Below are 19,696 nucleotides of genomic sequence, written 5' to 3'. Positions count from 1 at the left end.
CACATTTCAGCAGTTTTGAGTTTTGCTTTTAAAAACAACAAAAAAACTAAGTAAAAAATGCTAAAAATCTGTCAAATAAAATCATAAAAATATAAAAATAGCACCAAAAAATTCTAAAAATCAAATAAAACTAATGCAAATTTTTTCGGATTTTTCTGAGAAATGTGTCTAAACGATGGAATTTTGGATTTTGAGGGGCGGAGTCTCGTAAGAAGTCCCTTCTATGGAAGTCATGGTCCTTGATTTTTTTTCTGATTTTTTGGGGAAGTTTCGGAGAAATTCAATCAAGTAGCACGAAAACCCGATTTTTGACTAAGAACATGTAATAATGACCCAAAAACAGAAGGATGAGAGTTGGGAAGATAAATATTGTCCCTAAAATGACTATCCATGTTACAAACATGTTTAGAATTTGTGCTGATACAGTTCGGATTATATAATCCGAACTGTTTTACCTTGAAAAAGGGTGTTTAGGGGGTTTCCGGATTATGTAATCTGAAAATGTATGTAACGCGCCCTATTTTTTTTAAGTTTCCGGATTACAAAATCTGGAAAAATCCGCTACTCATTTTTCACCCTTTAACAAAAGAAAACACCATTCCGGATTATAAAATCCGGAAACTCAAGGGCATTTTTGGAAATAAATAGGGCGCGCGAGGAAACCCACATGGTGGGAAAAGTAAAACCCAAAAGCGTTTACATAGATACTTAAAGATCATCCACCAAAAAGATCATCAAGCTCATAGCAAGAGTTGAACTCACAATAGCAAGAGTTGAACTCACAACCTTATTAGTAAGTCAATTCTTTACCAACTAGGACAATATATTACAAAAGTGATTAAATACTAGTAATCTACAAACATAATTGATCTCTTCGCCAAATATGACACATAATTTTTGTTTACATTTTTATTATTATTTAGGCTAAAATGCACTTTTGGCCCCCTAAGTTTCGCCAAGTAGCGATTTTGGCCCCCTATTAAAAAAAATGACTTTCCAGCCCCCCAACTTCACCCCCTTTTGCAACTCGGTGGCCCCCTTCAATTTTGACCCGGTCAAAGCTCATGTGGCCAATAGATGGACGCCACGTGACATTTAATTAATTAAAAAAAATAAAAAAACAAAAAAGAATTAAAAAAGAATTAAAAATGATTTTGGTAAAAAAAAAAGGAAGGAGGAAGGGGCACGTGATCATCTTCAACCCTTCTCTCTTCCTTCTCATCAAACCGCAACCTCCCTCCCCACAATCATCCCTTCCTGTAGTCCAACATTAGCAGAGCCAGTAATAACAGTCTTACCAATGCCATCACCCAAAAGCACAACATTCCTCTTCCTTAACGGAACCCTAACCCTCTCTTCATAAACCCCTTCCTTTATATGTATCACAAATCTCTCTCCCACTGGCAAATCATCAAGCGAAGCATCAACAGCTTCCTGCACTGTCTTATAACACCCACTGCCCGCGTCGGTGTAAGCCTCTTTACACACCCTAACATTCGGTGTAAGATCCACCGGCACAGACGGTCCAGACCCAAACACACCCGACCCAGAATCCTCCCAAAAGCCATCCCGCTCCGTTCTCGGCGGCCTCCACGAATCAGTGTTAATACCAAAGAGATTATAAGAGAGAATCATGCTAACCGCATTGCTGGATAGGTTGGTGAGAGATTCAAGAAACGACATGGTTTTGAAGACTAATTCAGTATCGTTAGCGTATTTAAGACTGTTAAGGTGTTGTTGATGATGGTGGTGGTAGGGTCAGAGAGTTTGAGTTTATTGTGGCGTTTGGTGCGGCGGCGACTGCGACGTACAAAGGAAGAAGCGGAGACGAGGCGGGATAAGCATGGTTGTCTCATAATCTCCCCTTGGGCAGCTGTGTTTGTGCTTGTTTTTCTCCCACTCTTAACAATTTGCTTGATGAAGCTGCTGGGTTTGGATGGAAGATGATGAATGGTGTTGGTGATGAATCACGTGTTCCATCTTTTTCCATTTCTTTTTTTTAATTAAAGATATTCCTTTTCTATTTATTTATTTCTTTTTTTATTTATTTAATTATGTAAATAATTAGTTGGTTTTTTTTTTAATTTTAATTCAATAAATTGAAGGGGGCCACCGAGTTGCAAAAGGGGGTGAAGTTGGGGGGCTGGAAAGTCATTTTTTTTAATAGGGGGCCAAAATCGCTACTTGGCGAAACTTAGGGGGCCAAAAGTGCATTTTAACCTATTATTTATTTATAAATACACAATACCATTTTCATAAATACACAATTTAACAAATACTCCTTACGTCTCAAATTGTATGATGTTTTGGACATTTCACACATATTAAGAAATATAATTAATTTTGTGCGAGAAAGAGATATTATGAGTTGTTTTACAAAATTGTCCTTAATAATGGTATGATAAAGATAAATGAAACGATTGAAAGTAATGAATAGTTAAGGATCCACACAGTATTTCCAAACATTTATATCAGTTTACTCATTCTTCGGATGGTTCCGCGTGCAAGGCGCTCCTTTTTGCAGCTAGCTTAGTTACTTTGTGCTTGGATTATATGGAATGATAGTAATAATAGACTATTAAAAAATGTAGAAAATTACATAGCTCACCTTTTAGATAAAGTAAAAAACTATTCTTCATGGTGGCTTAAAGCTAGTAACACTAACTTTGTTTATGGCTTTAGTACGTGGTGGTCAAGCCCTTTGTTTGTGTTTAGGCGTTGGCTAATCGCTTTTTGTAATGTTGACAGGTTGTAATTAGGAGTCTTCTCGGTACACCTTGTGCTTAGGACTTCCTATCATTGTTAATATATACCATTTTTTATTGTTTAAAATAATGAACAGTTAAGGATATAATAGAAAAAAATAACATACTAATATTTCTTTTGTAATGTAAATCGACTTATAATCTGGGACAAATTTTATTTTCTATCTTAACGTCAGTTCATAGATATTTGTTTCTTAATTATAACAAAAAGAAATGTGATATAAAATGCAGAACTTTATTCGATAAAATTCATGAAGCGTTGAACTGGGATAGCAAAATACTCCCTCCGGTCACTATTATAAGCAAAAATTAACTTTTTAGGTTCATTCATTAAATGATGTATTTGGTCTATATTATTAACCAAATACATCATTTAATGAATGAACCTAAAAAATTGATTTTTGCTTATAATAGTGACCGGAGGGAGTACTAGAATAGGAGTTCTTAGGAGTAGGCTTAAATTTCGGAATTAGGGAAAAACATGTTGGATAGTCGTGCTCGTGATCATTTCTCCCGCAATAACTTTTTTTTTTTTTTTATTTGAGAAGACTCGCATTCATTTCTCTAAGTAAAACTCTTGCATGTATTTTTTAAGTTATTTTTGTCACAAATAAGTACTTTAAGTTTGAGGTTTGTAACAAATTGGTTTTAAGTTATTTTGGTTACAAATAAGTCCTTTAAGTTTATTAACCTTTTCGATCTAGTCCTTTCACCACGTCATTGTTTGGTTAATAGAAGTACTAAATCGAAAACATTTATAAACATAAAGGACTATTTGTGACCAAAATAACTTAAAGGACCAGAATGTTACAAACCTCAAACTTAAAGGACTTATGTGTGATCAAAATAACTTAAAGGATCAATCTGTTACAAACCTCAAACTTAAAGGATCTTTGTGTAATTTAGCCTTTTTTTTACGATATAATTAAATATATATTTTTTTTTTTAAGCAAGTATAATTGACTAGATGAAATGTATGTTTTATTTTCAAGAAAGATGAAATGTATGTTTTCATTACTTTATAATTTATCTCGAATAGTATTTACTTTCAATGCACCTTCTTAATAAAACTTTTCAAATTAAACAAGTTACTACTATTTTTATTTTTCATAATTTATACATTTCCAAACAAGCCCTTATAATTATAATGATATTTAAAATAATTGTACAGCTTGCATATATTCATTTACGTGTCAAATTTATATATCTTCTATATAAGTGGAAGAATGTTCATGTACAATAACTATTATACATACACATCCCATAATATCTCACCTTTATGTCATGTGTTAATATCATTTTATAATAACATTTGATGACGTCATTGTACGAGTCATGTATAATCATTCTAGATGATTTAAAATTTAAAGAATTTTATATGGAAATTATGTATTCATATCACTTTTTATTCAAAAAAATAAATGTATTCATATCACTTTATTACCTTATAGGAAAATATTGATAACAAATCGGATATCTTGCATTTTACAATATATTTGAAAGTTGTTCTGATGATGTCATTATACGAGTCATCTAATTATACGAGCTCCTCAATTTAGTCTATATAAATAACTTCATATTTTGAGGAAGAAAACCACAGACACACAAAAAACATTTTGTAAATTTTTTCTACATTGAGGATGAGAACGAAGGTGAAACTTGCATTCATGGTCAATGATTCTGCAAGGAAAATAACTTACAACAAAAGAAAAAAGAGTCTGAAAAAGATGGTTGATGAACTCACTACCCTATGTGGGATTGATGTAGGCGCTATAGTTTATAGCGAATTTCATTCAGAGCCAGAGGTATGGCCTTCCCCATTGGAGGTTCAAAGGATTATCACAAAGTTCAAAAGTTATTCAGAATTCGGACAAGGAAGGAAGAAGTTTAACCAAGAGAGCTATTTGATGCAGAGGATTGAGAAGTCAAAGGAGAAATTGGTGAAAGTGGAGAAGGCCAATTGGGAGACGGAGAAGTCCTTGATCTTGTTACAGTGTCTTAATCAAGAAAATTATGTCAGCACTTTGAACACAAATGTTTTGAATGATCTAGCATGGGAAATTAATGACAAGCTTAAGGAAATTACTTCAAAGATGAATCAACTTGACACAAATGAAACCACTTAGAGATTTCGATAACCATAAATGTACTTTTTTGTTTCTTTGTTTGTGTTCTATTTAATTCCCTATTGTTATTTTGTGTTTGTTCTCAATCATCAGATCTAGTAATAAATTCTCATGGTTTAATATGCACTTTTTTATTTTTTTAAATAATATTTTGTTCTCATAGGTGGTTTTTTTTAGACAAATTAGGTGTTAGTTAGTTGAATGAATATGATGAATGCACCATGATATTGCTTCCTAGAATAATATAAAATCTAAAAGGTATTTGAATCGCAAATCGTCGATCATGATTGAATATGGTGATGTATACAAAAGTTAAAGAAACAAAAACAAAATAATAGTTTTGGGTTTTCCTTATGTTAACTAGCGAAAAGACGGGCACTCATGTGCCCGTATTTCTGCTCTTGTTACTGCATTAAAATTTGAAAATTATGAACTATGTTTATTTTATGAAATTTTGAGTTTGATTTTAAAAAAAATATAAATGTTTGTTGCTTTCTAGTTATAACAAACCAAATTAAACATGATTATCTATTTCAATAACACCAACAACAGTCTTTATCATAGAAAAAGTTGTTTAAGGGTATAATTGGGATAATAAAAAATTAAGTATAAATATACTCATTCAGTTTGTTACACTTTTTAAAAGATAAAGAAAAAAACAGACACACACACACACACACACACACACACACACACACACACACACATATATATATATATATATTCATATCGTGTTTGTTATATTTTTTTAATATTTAATTTTTTTTTTGTCTAGATTTAATATTTAAATTTATTCTTATCTATTTGTTTGTTACATGTGTTATTTGTATTAAAAATTGAGGGCCTTTTTTGAAAGAAAAATACAACTCAAAAGTGCTGAAAGAGATAGTTTTCTTTATATATAGTATAGATAAATGATAAAAACACTTAGAATGCAAATACGATAAGATTCATTGAGTTGAAAAGTAGAGAGCATTTTGAAATTAAACTTGAATCATTGAAAAGTAGACAAAATTTCATACATAATAGACCATGGTTATGTACCTACACTTTTTTTTTTTAAAGTAGGAGTTATTTTTTAAAGTAGGAGTTATCCAGGTTACAAGTTGGGCGAATTTTTATGCCATGGTTATGTACCTATACTTTTTTTTTTAAAGGATATACCTATACATGTTCGGAAAAAAAATTGAACCAATTGGATACTTAAACCTGATAACAAAAATTATATATGTAATCTAGGCCATTCTAATCTTTCCATAATATATTTTTTTACTTGAATCAAAGTTAACTCGTAAGCAATATTTTGCCCTAGATTTACTTTAATTTCTCTGCTTAATTTTACTATATTAACCCTATTTAATTTAATCAAAATGTTAATTGTTATGGAAATCTCCTATTGTTATGCAAAGCAAAATAAACAGATCGCTCCTTATGCAAAGCAAAATATCTCTTACTATTAAACGTAATCACTCATGCTTATCAAAACAGTTGCTACTCTCATGGCAATTTACGTGCTTTTTTTTTTCCTCAAAATCGTTTCCATCTCTTCCGTTGCCTTTTATTTCCCCTAGATTGTTTTCCTCAAACTCTTAATCTCCATGAACTCTGAATCTCTCCAGAAAAAGTTTTGGTTTTCTCTCAATCTCTCCAGAAACAGGTGATCACCCTCAATCTTTCTAATTTTCAATTTCTTCTCTCTGACTCTCTCTCTCTCTCTCTCTCTCTCTCTCTCTCTCTCTCTCTCTCTCTCTCTCTCTCTCATTGCGAATAGCTCTAGCCCACCAGAACGTTTTCCCTCATATTCCAGTGCAATCGATGTACGCATTGTCTTGCTTATGATATCATCCGAGAGAGTTCTCCAGAAATAGCAGAACAAAGGTTCCATCTCTTTTACTTTGATTATTGTATACTTATTAGTCTTTGCCCTTCCTATTTTTCATTGACATTTATTGTCACTTTGCTGCTATTGTTATTGTCATTTTGTTGCATTGAAAGGCATGGGTATGTAAAATCTCATTGGTCATTATGCTGCTATTGATTTTTATTGTCCATTAAGCAAAGGTTTTTACACGGATGCAATGTGTTCATAGTTAACATTAAGATTTGAGCTTTTGATTCATGAATTTTGTTCACAGCTTTTTGATTTAACAATGGTATGCGTTCTTTCATTTTTGTTTTTAGTTTTCTATGACAAATTAAGGTAACTGTTCATATAAATAATTGTCGGGTTTCATTTGGTTTGTTTTTCTGTCATTGAGCTTGGCATTGCTCATCCAGTTTTTTTATCACTCCATTTTGTATCATTTGATGGTCTAAGTCATAATTAAAAGTTGTGCAGATGAAACCTAAGGATATAACATTAATTAGTTAGACGATGAACAATGAGTCTTGACTTCAGAATGGATAGAAATGAGGACAACTAACCTTCTCATAATTATGCATTGCAGGTGAATATTGTGTTCAAATTAAAGTAAACCAGACTAATGGCAGTGAACTTGAAACATCATTGATAGGAAATTTATTTTGACTGTTTTAGTGGAATCATGCATGTAAGTTTGTAACCTTTCTCATTTTGACGTGTGCGTGCAATACAACTATCGGGCCTGATTGATAAGATCAAGATATACAGGATAATATTTTTTTCTATAAATTCAATTCTATCATATTAGCTAATTGATGCTCCTTTGTAAGTTCAATTAGTAATTAAATTAGTCTCCAAGGTGTTGTATTTTACTATTTTTCTATTCTATATGCAGAAAATTAAAGATATTATGAGTACATTTTCAATTGCTAAATTGTTGTTTTAATTTCAAAACTATTTGCATTCATTTTCAACCATGTATTGTCCTTTGCAGGTAAGATATTTTGGTATCTTATTTGTTTCTTATTTACATAGTCTATATGAATGATGACTATAAAACATTGCAAAATTAATTAACATTTAAGGCAACGTGTGACTATGCAAAGGACTTCATATTGGAACTAATTATTAGTATACTCATCATGTATCAATATTATGCAGACTATATATCTAACAAACAAGTATATTGAGTTTTACACTTTTATTAGGTATGCTTATTTCTACTGCCTTTTTAAAGTTATCTTGCTATGATATGATTTTTTGCAAGTAAAACTATAGTAATGTTCGAATATAGTAATAATTATACTACTCTTTGGATAGGTAATATAGTAATAATTATACTACTCTTTGTTTGCAAGGAATTTATGTCAATTGTTGAGGTCTTTGATTGTTGAGGTTTTTTTTTGATTGTTACAGTTGTCGACTAAATAATTTTGTTTTCTTTTTTGATGGAATATATATAGGTGCTTTGATTTGTTGTTTGTTAGTGGAATTTAAGATTGTTTCATCTTATGTTCGTTATATTTTTTCAAGGCAAGTCATGTGCTATTGTAAAGTGATAAGTTTGAGGTACCACGACAACTAAATATATCGTCTGTTTATGTTATTTTTAGAGCAAGGGTGTTTTGTTGAAGGGGCTGGAATTATAATATTTTTTTTCTGCATCTTTTTAGAAGTTGTATTGTATTTTTTGCAGAATTAATGAAAAATTTGGTGAACATCATGCCATGTGTTATTTTCTATATACTTGCTTTCGCTGTGAAACATACGATAATTGACGAATGACACTTACGCATCTCTTTCTATTTCTTTTGGCAACATATACTTTGGTTCTTTTTATAATCTAAAAATTTGGTCCACTGATTCATGGTTTTATTTTGGCAGTTGATTGTCAACTGAAGTAGTAGAATTGCCTTTTACTAAAATTCAGGTTGATGTTTAGTTGTTGTATTTGAATGCTATGTAATTTAAATTTCTAATTTGATTTTAAATTGTTATATTTGTGTGACAACTATGTTTGATTTCTGTGTAAAAAAACTATGTTTGATTTCATCACACTTATGTAGCACCAATAAAAAAATTAAAAGCTAACATAATTTAAATTTCTAATTTGATTTTAAATTGTTATATTTGTGTGAGAACTATGTTTGATTTCTGTGTCAAAAAAAAACCATGTTTGATTTCATCACACTTATGTAGCACCAATAAAAAAAATTAAAAGCTAACAAGCTTATGTAGCACCAATAAAAAAAATTAAAAGCTAACAAGTATTAAAGATGAATTCCATTTTGTTTCGTTAACAATGTTAGTTATTTTATTTGTTTGTTGAAATGGATTTTTCTAAAAGCTATAATATTATGAATGCTTAGTTGTTTCATTTGTAATGAGTAATGGCTCTCAATGAGAGTCAGGGTCAATCGGTATAGGCGTTTTCGTCCCTCTATTTTTACTCAAACGCGGAATTGATCCCCCATTTCAAAAACACTCAATTTTAGTCGTTCTTTTAGATTTTTAAACTTAAAAAAATGGTACGACTTATATGTGAACTATCTTTTATTTTGGAATAATACGTTTTTCTTGGCAAGTATTATAGACAGACGAATTGATGTCTTTTTAGTCAATAAGACCCGTGCGGAGCACGGGTCAATGGTCTAGTTCTGTATGGATGTTTTATAATTCTAGGGTAACTAAGCATTAAGACAAATGTATGAGCATATTGAGTCTGAAATGATTAATAAGTAATTAAGATAGAGAAAAATTGGATTGATAACATGCTAAGGTAAATGTTATGTATAGAATGTGTAAAGTTAGACTATTTTTCTTGTATAATTGAAGATAAAAAGCTGATTTTTGACCAAAAGCCACTTCCTTCCAAGAAGATTGTGACTCCCCAAAAAACCGATTTTTTAACCAAAAGTCGTTTTCAAGATACGTTTATCATTATCTTCGTTCAACAACGTGCCTCACATTCTCCAACTCCTTTCTCACATTAACCCCTTTCACACCCTCACTACATTCCCTTTTTTCTCCCTCTATATGCAAATATAAGTTTTTTCTTTCTCCTTCTTTCGACCCCTCAACACCATCATTCTCACCCTTCTTACCTACCCTACCAAACCTATCAAATTGAGCAACATTAACCCACACCATTTGATTACCAAAATTACATTGTGCAAGGCCTCATTAGGTTTGTCTACTTCCTTAACATTAGAAAACCTGACAAAACCAAACACTTGACGGAGAGCATTCCCATTACGAGAAACGAAAACATCGGACAACATACCTGTAATATCCAGCCTGACAGTATCGGAATATTATCAGTCGACCGTGCCAGAGGATTAAAGTTTAAGGAAAATAAGTTTATGGAAATAATTTTATGTTATGTCAGCTTATACGGATAGAGTATCAGTGTCGGATTTAAAACGATAGAGGCAAGGGCAATTTGGTAATTGCAAGGGACAGGATATTTAATTGGTTATGGTACCAAAATATCTTATTTTTCCAATCTTCTTTCTCTCTCTTATGCCAAAGACTTTCTTCTCTCCTTCCTACTTCTCTCTCACGCCCCCTTTCTTCTTCTTTTCATCAATCCTTTGCAAATCTTCTTCCTCAATTAGCAAGGCTCTAATCTTTGTCCTTTCAAGATAACATGGTCATGGGGAAGCTTGGTTTGGCTTAGGGTTTGGGAGATTGGTTGAATTAATAAGTTAGGGTTTAGGTGAGGAAGCTTTGGGTTGGAACAAGATGATCAAGCAAGGATCATGAAGCTTTATATTGCAAGGAAATAACAAGAATGGAATGGTATGTACAAAGAAAACAAGTGAATCAAGAACTAGGGTTTGGTCATGAATAGTGAAGATGATGCTTGAAGCTTGGAAATCAAGATCACAACATGTTTAGGTGAGTTCCATAGATAGATATCCTACCCTTGGAATTATGTTTATGTCATGAATGATATTTCTAGGGTTTTAACTAGTGTTTTGTTATCCCTTTCCATTGCTATGCTTTATGTACTTGTGTTTGCTTGCTTCAATATTGTTTTCAGGTTCACTTTGATTACTAGAGATGTTGTATGCCTTGGGACTATATGTGTTGAAGATTTTTGGGTTAAAACAACAAAAATGCAGGTGCTGTCTGCACCAACTCGCCACTACGAGTAAGAAGCTCGCCACTGCGAGCAACAAGGGCAGGGAGGGGTGTTCACTCGCCTCCAGCTCGCCACTGCGAGTGCAAGGCGAGTGAATGTGGGCTGCTGCCCTGTTCGCTCGTCTCGGCCCTTTCGTTGTGCGTGGTTTGGTTTTCGCTTAGGCATCCTTCTATAAATGCAAACCCTTCATAACTAACCCCCAAGGCATAGGTTTTCTAAGTAATTCTTTTGTAACGAGAAGCAAGTATTTAACAAGGTAGTAAAGCATAACGTACGAGAGAATCATGTCATGAATGGGGTAGAAAGATATTCATTAAGCAGGGTGAAAACTAGAGCCTCGACATAGTAGTCGAGAACTAGCAGGTTTAGCAAGCAATCCTAGGATGTTAAGACGCGAAGTATTTTATATTCGCACATGATTAAGAATGATAGAACAAGTATGTTAAGATGTGGATTAGATAGTTTATCTCTCCACCATGATTAGGTATGTATATGAACAAGTAAGGGTTTACCACTAATCGGTTCGATTAAGGTTCCGAGGTAAACAATCAAGTATGTACATGTTTAATTTATGTATACGACAAGACCATGACTAATAAGTAGGTGGCATGTCTCTTGTTATCCACATCAGGGGGATACAAGAGGTTCTTGATCTAAGGGGAACGATTCAAGCCGTAAGGGACCCGCATGTCACTGAAATTAACAAGACGTAGGTGCTCGTGTCTCTTGTTATCCACGCCAGGGGGATACGGGAGGTTCTCGACCTAAGGAGAATGGTTCAAGCCGCAAGGGACCCGCACGACACCGAGGGAGTCCGATGTACGTACATCGGTCATGTATGGTATTGATCTCGGGGTTACTCCACCAGGGACTATCCGTAAAATGAATCAAGATAATAATTGTTTGTTCAACGCTAACCTAATGAATGAACTTAGCTACGATTATGTTTCTCATGATTATGATTATGTTATGAAATGCAAGATTTATTTCCATGCATGAATAAGTTCAAGAACAAGAGCATTAGATGCTATAGGACAAGTATAAGGCATGGAATAGAGCAAGTACAGAACATGTTACCGATGACGATCTTAGGTTTCCCCTAAACGTCCGGTTTAGATTTATGTCATGATTATGTTAGGTTAGGCCTTGATGCGTAGATCGTATACTTGGCAATGCGGTCCTAGATTTCCCCCTCGACCGCCATGACATGTATAGGAAGTGAAGCCTATAACAAGTAAGATAAGACTATGACGGCCCTAGTATGCACGACTGTCTAAGTATGCAAGTCCCCACACACGTACAATCAACCGTCAGGTTGTAATGTAGACACGTGGTGACCGTAGGTTTCCCCTTGAGGTTGCCTTTAGCCTAGAATTTTAGGGGAACTCACTGAGACATTATGTCTCATCCCAATCCTTATTTGTTTCAGATATCAGGTTGGACGTCAAGGTAGTAGTCGGATGGATTTTTCAGCAAGAGCTCGTTCGTACCCGAAGCATGAAGAATATGGATCTCAAGGATGTATTTTATTTATTAGACATGATATGATGTATTGTTTTTGTACGAACGTGTTTTGTTGTATATAAATTCATTCGAAGTTTTTATTGTTGTATATTTTAATGTAATCAGTACTAAACTAACGCACGTGCCAGACTTTCTAGATACGTCTGGTATGGGTGTTACAATACCACATACCTCAAACCCTTTTCTTAATTCAAAGTATTGCAACCACTCTGGAATATTTTTGAAGCAGACTCAAACCCTTTTCTTAATTCAAAGTATTGTAACCACTCTGGAATATTTATGAAGCAGAAGGTTTCCAATTATGATGATGATGTTTCACCTAGTGAAAAAGTAATTGTTGCAGGAGCAGCACCACACATTACATCTTGCTTACGTGTTCTAGATCTTCCATGAGGTTTTACCAACCCCTGATCGCAATCTGCATGCCTGAAATCACTTCTGCCAATGTTGTAATACTTGTTATGATCAAGAAAATCACGTCTTCCATCGCGATCAGAATAGTAAAGGCGATCAAGATGAAAAGCATGCCTGCTATTACCTGGCTGATTCTCTTCCCCATGACCTTCTTTTCAAAAAAAACTTCCATGAATTGAACCTTCTTGCTGATAGGAAACCCTAGATCCGTCTTGTCCTCGATCACCCTGTTTTATCTTAGTTTTTCGGGTTTCAAACATTGATTAAGTTTGAACCTTTTTAACCTTTGATATCTCATTTTTTCTTGGGAAGGGAAAAATAAGAAAAACCCTTGAGAATCGAGGTCCGGGAGTTGTTTTCGTTATGGGAAGGTGTTAGGCACCCATAACGACTATAGTACCCTATAGGAACCGTCTTTACTTTCTACGCGCGCGCTTTATTTTTAAATGCTATTTGAAAGTGTTATTTACACCTAAGGGTTTGCTAGGTTAAGAATTGGAGGGAGAAGAATGTGTTTGAATTTTTGTTTTATTGGAATTGGAGAAGTTTTGACTTCTTGCCTACATACCCTTTTAAGGGATCAAAATCCATGTAGTTCTCTTCCAAAAAATATTTTTGTTTTTGTTGGTTGATTTTAATTTTGAAAATGGAATTTTGAAGAATAAGAGAGAGAGGCCTCAAGGGCATAAGATTTGGAAAATGTGAGGTGGAATTAGTTATTTTGCAAAAAGAAGTCTAAGTATGATTAAAGTTCATTAAGGTTTTTGTTTAAGAAAATAAAGGGAAAATTCAATGGGATTTTGATCCCAAGGTTTCTTTGGAAAATTATTTGAGTGAAGTTGTTCACATTTTTTGGAAAAGAGAATTTTCTAAGTATCGTGATTCCTAAGCATACATCTAAAGCATACATTCCCTAAACATACATCTAAAGTATCCATGTGATGTGTGTGCATGTGTCGGTGCTTGTGTCGGTGTACATCATTAGAGTCCATTGTCCATTACATAGGCCCTAGTTTACATGCTATGGTCTTGCAAGAATTTAAATTGCATAAAATAAAGTACAAAAAACCTTAGGTTATACATGCTAAGTCTTGGCAAAATTTAAAGTGCAAGAAATAAAAGCTAAGAATATAAGATGGAGGATGAGATGCTTATGGATGAATGAAACATGAAATGAAAGGGTTAGTAGCATAAGGCCTAATAGAATAGAAATTATAAGCAAAAGGAACACTAAACAAATTAGCAAAAACTTGGCAAAAAAGTAACAAAACTCTTAACATAAAGGTAGCAAAATATACCTAAAATTTATCATAATATCAAAACAAGTATATGACCTATAATCCTCATATCATGACAATTTTTCAAAGGTTTTATTACAGCAATAATTTGAGAATTATAAGAACATATTCAAGTCAAGAGTTATGATACATTTTTAGATACATTTGGCACTTTATTTTCACAAACAATTATTTACATGACTTGTAAAACAAGTAACTAACCACAACACATTAACATTCAGTAAAAACACATTAAACGCAGATGTAAACTCATCACACATTCACATATCACAAATCAACAGCATGTATCAAGAATTAGGATCAAGATCATACAATTTTTCACAAGTTTTAACACTAAATATCACAAATAAGCAAGAAAATCCTCACATTATTTTTTACTAATTTTTAATTTGCAAAATCACCACAGAAACATCACAAAATGAACAAGAAACACACATGAATTTTTGTAGATTTTTTAAAGGATTTTTAGGCATGGCAGGGGTGTAGAAAGCAAGACACGGCGTGCAAATAGCAAGAAAAATAGAGAAAGAGTGCAATCAAGTACAAAAATAAGCCCAGGCCCAAACAAACAGATCCAAACCACCTCAGGAGCTTCAGGGACCGTAGGATTGATCCATGTGGATCAAACCTAGATCCTATAGTGGAGAGTGCAGGGGAGTGGACCGGTTTCAAACCGGCCCGATTCAGTTGCCTATAAAACCCTAAGTGTATTGGTTCAATTCATTTCTTACTTCTCTTTCTCTCTCTAAGCCTCTCCTAGAGAGAGGAACTCTGCAACTCTCTCTTCTTCTCCGATCGTCTTCTCCGACGAGTACAACGGTGCAGGTACGGTGGTTCGCCGGTGGCGCCGCCGTACCTGAATGTTTTTCTGAATCTTTTTACATCGTTGTGTTCGTCGTCTTCTCCTCTCTTAGAATATGTGACTCTTTTTTCCTAAAACTCACTAGATCGGTGTAGATCTACATTTGAAGTTACGGTTTCAACTATTTTTCACTCTTTTCAAAGTTTTTTCGAAGGAAAATGCTTCTAAACCACCGATCTACTTTGATTCACCGTTTATTCGTATTTATAGACCTTCGTTGAGCTTTTTGCAATGAAAACGAGAAGGTTTTTTGTGGTTACCTGAATTGAAATGGAGATTCGAACGAGAAGATGAAGGAAAACTTCGTGAATCTTCTCTGAGCCTCTGGTAAGTGATTTGTTGTTGTTGAAAACCGAAAATAAATCGGTGAAGTTCTTCCTATTCTTCTCTGGTTTGATTCTTCTTCTTCGATTCTTCTTCTTCTCAACTTCGATCCTTTCTGTGATCGTATGAATTCGTCACTCACAGTGGCAAATTTGTGCTTGAATTGCAGAAAAAACGGTTCAATGATGATGATTCATACTTGAATCACTGAGAACTGCAAAAAATTCATCGAATTTGTTGTGAATTGTTGTTTCTGGAGATTTAGGGTTTCGAATTGGGGATGAATTTCTGGGTTTCTTTGTGTTTTGATCGTAACTATCAAGAGAGAGAAAGTGTGATTATGTTTCTGTGATCTTGATGAATTGTCTAAATCTGAATGGAACTGTGATGATTGGGCCGTTATATAGCTGACATGTGTACCACTGGACCAATAGAAACTTGACACATGTGCTTGGACCTTAACAGACTCGGCCTTGCTGAGTTTCTTGCCTTAGGGACCTCTCTGCAATTTTTGGAGCTTTGGGACTAGTCTGCAAAACTGGAAAAGGACCTAAAACAAACTTGACACAAATAAGGACTATTCTGCAATTGTTAGAAATAACAGGACTGGACTGCAATTTAACAAACTGGACTAAAATGCAATTTTAAAACATTGAAGGACTAAAATGCAATTTTGAAAAAAGGACTAAAAACAAAGACTGGAAACTTAAAGGACTAAAATGCAAATAACAGGAAATAGGGACTAAAATGAAAATAATACTAAAATTGAATTAAAATTGGTAATTTGAAAATAACGTAAAGTGAAACAAAAAATAAAATCAACAAAAGGACTAAAATGAACCAACTACCAAATGAGGTACTTCAAAGTAACCTCTCTCTGTCAAAATTTTATGTGAAATGACCAAAATGCCCCTAGGGACTAAACTGACTCAAAATGACTCAAATGCAAATTTTGAAATGGATTTTAACATGGAATTAAAGCAAGGATTTATACAAACTAAATGAAAAGACTCAGAGACAATTTTCAGGGACTAAAAAGAGTTTTAATACAGGAAATGACTAAAATGCCCTTTTTCATGAATTTTTGCAAATAACATTGAAATAAAATGCAGAGAAATATGCAATTGATCAGAGGGACTTTCCAATGACTTGTAATGCAAGAAAAACTTTTTTTGGATGGTTTTAAATGCAAGAAAACATAGACAAAATCACAATTGAAAAGATTTTCAAAGCAAAATTGGCAGATAAAGCAGGGCAAAATATCAGTGTAAAACAATAGCAAATTGGCAATCTTTTAAAGGTCAAAGACCATATCAGAAATGAAAAACATTTTGAGCAAGTATTTTTAGGTCCAAAATTAGGGTATAACACACCCGATCAGATCGCTTTCCCACTTCGTTAGCTAATTGTATATTCCATTCTCCCTTATCTCTATCCCGCTCGTTGGTCCTCACTGTTGGCAAAATAGAATACAATTATACAAACGTGGTGGCCCTGGGTTAACCTTAGGGTTGCTGCCTTTCTCTCTTTACTCTCTCTCTCTCTATCATTTTTTTCTTTATTGACTAAAATATGCACAAGAACTTGAGATTCCAAAAACAAATCGATTAGGACAACTATAGTGCTTAACATTTTCTAACCATTGGCAAAGAATTAAACATCGAACGATTATTGGTTGGCACTCTTTTCTTTGTCCCATCTATATGTACACTCCTTTGTGGCATTAGGGGTATTTTAGTAATTTATGCTTGCCTTCTCTCCACACAAACCATGCAGCCTCCACATACGTCAAATGTTTCCCTTCTTTCTACCCTATCTCTATCTCTCCTGGGATCTTACCGCTGGCGTCGGAGTACGGATCTGAGTGGAGGTGAGTATGGTGAGGTGATGGTGTGACGACGATCAGATCTTATTGGATCCAGCGATTTGAGAGAGAAAGGGATGGCCACTGATGAAGAGAGGGTGAAGAGGACAAAGATGATGGTGGTGGTGGGAGGTCGGTGGAACAGTATCGAGGACGATGGTGGAGAGAACATCGGCTCAAAGGGATATTGAGTGATGGTGGTGTCAGATTTGAGAGCGACGGCGATGGTGGTGAGTTTTGAAGGTGGTGGTGACGATGACGGCGTATCAGAACACAACAGAAATAGAGAGGATAAGAGGATATGTTGGGTGAGACCGATGGTGATGAGGCGGAGGGTGGGTGGCGACTGGAGTGGTGCGGTGGTGGGGAGAGAGCAGTTAGAGAGAAGAGAGAGCTGAGAGGAAGCGACAATCAATTTTTTTTTTTTTTGAGTTGGCAATGATTTGGAATATTTTATATTTTTTTGACTTGTGGCAAGTGGTACATCACCTAAGGGTGTCACTGTATCACAACTCTTAATCATCTATATTTTTTTGTTTTTGGTCAAGACATGTTAATATATTTTATTAATGTGTTTGAATGACATTTTTAAGTTTTTATATTTGGAGCAGTTTTTTTTTTGTGGTGGTCGGGTTTGAACCTTAGACCTTTGCATATATTATGCATTGTCCCTACCAACACAGTTAAGCTCATCGGGATTAGAGCAGTTTTACCTATATGATATACAGTTAAAACTCTATAAATTAATAATGTCAGGACCGGAGAAATTTATTAATTTAGAGAGTTATTAATTTATCGATAAATTAATAATTATTAATTTAAAGAATTTTTAAGTAATTATACTGTACATACCAAACAAAAAGGCAAATTAGTCTATGCCTCTTAGAATTACGTTGCAGCGAATCTTGGGACTTAACGTAAATTAGTAACTACTGTGTTCATATGCATTGGAAATCAATAATGACTTTTGAAGTACAGTAAATGTAAACAAGAGGAACAAATGTATTCAATGTATTCTTAATATATTTTTTTTCAGTTTCTACGAATTATTAATTTATGATTTTCTTGGGACCGAAAATTATAAAGGGATCTCCCGTAAAATTATTATCTTATTATTTTATCAAGTTTTTCAATTTTTTACATTGGCCCAAGTCGGGACCGGACAAATTTATTATTTTAGAGAGTTTATTAATTTACCGAGTATTAATTCAAAGAGTTTCTACTGTATGCTATTTTTGATATTTTCGAACGCATATAATTGATATGATTATCTATTGAAATGTGATTTTGAAATTTTAGATGAAAATCTAATCGGTTTGAAATTCTTCTCATTTTTCAATTGTTTTTTAATTTAACTAAAACATAAAACTTTTAAATTCATGATTTTTATTATTTTATTATTTCACAGTTAGTATGCAATAAAATGACGTTTTTATACATACTTTCTATTGCTATACAAATATGTGTTTTTTATTCAATATTATATCTAAACCGAATCATAATCATATTTCTCGTTGTGATTGTGATTTTTAAAAACACCATAATTTATATGCTGAAAATAAATGTAAAAATATTGGGTCCCTGTGAGCTTAGCTCAGTTGGTAAGAACAATGCATAATATATGCAAGGTCTGCGATTCGAACCCAGACACCACCAAAGATTAACAATATTTTCTTCCCATTTTTTTCTCAATAATCATTTCACCAAAAGCATCTTAAAATGTAGTATGTTGTCTTCATTTCATGTGTAGAAGTTCATGGAAAAATGTTGTTTTGGAAGCTCTAAATAAAGTAACATAAGTAATTTTCTGTGAGAATACTGAGACCTTTGGTTTAGAACTTCTTTTGGAAACATACGATGATGAGAGACGGATTAAGGCTCCTACGTTTCCAAATACTCCAAAATATTGTGGCAAAGAGAGCACTTTGAGACGGATTAAGTTGAGACAAAAGGCTAAAAATCACCGGCATCCATGTTATAGTTTAATAGGTGTAATAAGGAAAAACATAGGACTTTAATTTCACTATTCTATATTAAAAAGTTTTGAAACTTACTATTTTATAAGATGTAAAATGTTTTGTCAATATATGTCCAATCTATCCTAATATTAGCCTTATCTATATAATATAAATTTACCACCTATTCCAAGGCCCTTCTCTTATTTTCTTGACAAGTGTCATCATTTTTAAAGGTTTTAATTTCATTCTACTAGCGACATGTGTCACTCTAATCTTCTTCTATTCTAATGTTTTATTTATGGAAATGTTATAATTCAATTTTTTTTTTGGAAGACCAATTATTTTGTGTAGTTATATGTCATTTTTTTTTATGGAAATGTTACAACTAGCATGGACACCCGTGCCAAGCACGGGCTAGAATGTCGTTATATTTGATGGAGGGAATATTGTGATGTATCAGGTGTTACTTAAAATTTTAGATGGAGTTTTGGTTGTATCATTATCACTTATGTGGTTTCTCTTTATCCAAATTGTCTATCTACATCAACGTAGG

General features: G+C 33.5%; 1 pseudogene; it reads left to right on the top strand.

The window, feature by feature from the left end:
* The first annotated feature begins 4,395 nt into the window (after positions 1 to 4,395).
* On the top strand, positions 4,396 to 5,060 carry LOC146939227 (agamous-like MADS-box protein AGL80 pseudogene; annotated as a pseudogene).
* The last annotated feature ends 14,636 nt before the right edge of the window (positions 5,061 to 19,696 follow it).

This window comes from Medicago sativa, chromosome 3 (genome assembly GCF_051527215.1).
Source record: "Medicago sativa cultivar Bolivia chromosome 3, Bolivia_mono, whole genome shotgun sequence".
NCBI classification, from domain to species: Eukaryota; Viridiplantae; Streptophyta; class Magnoliopsida; order Fabales; family Fabaceae; genus Medicago; species Medicago sativa.
This window is presented reverse-complemented; position numbering and strand designations above follow the sequence as displayed.